The sequence below is a fragment of the Telopea speciosissima genome, chromosome 2, assembly GCF_018873765.1.
Source record: "Telopea speciosissima isolate NSW1024214 ecotype Mountain lineage chromosome 2, Tspe_v1, whole genome shotgun sequence".
NCBI classification, from domain to species: Eukaryota; Viridiplantae; Streptophyta; class Magnoliopsida; order Proteales; family Proteaceae; genus Telopea; species Telopea speciosissima.
The window spans coordinates 54,307,051-54,308,576 of record NC_057917.1 but is presented as its reverse complement, the minus strand read 5'-3'; positions in this window follow the sequence as shown (position 1 = coordinate 54,308,576).

Here is a 1,526-nt window from a genome sequence, read left to right as displayed (position 1 = left end):
TTGGAGATGAAATGTCCATTTTACCCTTTCATAACAAGGAATGGGAGAAGAGATTCTCTCTCTCTCTCTCTCTCTCTCTCACTATAACCCCCCTCGCTTACAACCCTGAATTGAGTACAATCAATAACACTGGAGCAATTTGGGATTCCACTGATGTCTTCGAAGCCCGCCGACACGGATTGAAACTAGGAAGGGCAGGGAAACGCAACCCAAAACCTAAAATTGGTGCAGAGGACACCTAAAATTGGTGCAGAGGACATGACACAACTTGGTACAAAACCTGGATGTGGCTTTTGAGATTCCAAATCTACTGGAGATATAAGCATAACCAGAACTAGTAGCCAATCGAAGAAGACCGATGCTGAGACTAATTTTGTGGGACAGATTGAGGAGAGACCCAACAGGGTCGTGACACTCCAATAAAGGCTTGAGCAAGCTAGAGAACCATTTGAAGGTGGAAAATGTCATTCGAAAACACAATTTAAAGGAATCAAGATGCAGTAGTGGAACTTGCGGTGACATTTCAAGATCACAACCATCATCATTGGTGAAACCGTCAGCTGGAATGTATGATTGTGAAGTATATTGGGAAATGAGAGGTGAAGATGGTAAGTAGAGTGAAAAATAGGGTTCAAAGGAGGACTAAAGAAGAGAGAACAATGGCAGGAGAAGGAAAACCCTTAAGCAGCATCATTGTAAGAAGGGAATGTCTGTGACATGAGTCTATTAGGAAGATGACTCGCTATCAGGAAAGTTCTGCGATGGGGTTCTGATTCTTAGCATTCAAATTATGTCTAGTGTGATTTCATTTTAATTCTTGTCGAATTTATGTTAACCTTGATCCATTTATAATTCTAGATTCTTACCTTAACATATGTTCTACAATTTCATAATGATTTCAGAGGCAGATCTAGCAATTTTTATGCCCTTAAATAGATTCAAATATCTATATACAACAATAAACGGGTATCCCTGTCGAATCCCTCCCGATAGTTCAAAAAAATCAAAAGTCCCACGTTAATAAGATACGAAGGAAATCAATTAGCTTTTGCCAAAAAAAAAAAGAGAAATCAAGTAACTAATAAGGTCACACCAATGAGGGAAGAAACCTAAAAACTCAAATATGGCATTGAACAATACCCATTCCAACTTATTATATGCCCCACAGTAGCACATCTGAAAGAATTACTTACGTGAGAGAGCCTGTACTGATTGGTGGTTTCCACTTTCCATAAATAGCGAAGGGCTTAAGTGTAAACCTCATTCAGTGAAAAAAAAAAATAGTCCTTGATTTTGACGATCCAACATCTGTCATTGTCGTTCTCATATCTGTTGGTCGGGAGTCGGGACTACTCGGGACTACTCGGGACTCGGGTGACTCACTAGCGACGAAGAGTTGAAAGAAAGGAGAAAGGGGAAAGGGGAAGAACCAGTACCTCCAGGACAGGAGAACAGTCACAGACTCACGCACCCCTATTCTTTCCTTTACCTGTAATCCCATTTTCCCTTTTTATTTTATTTTTTCT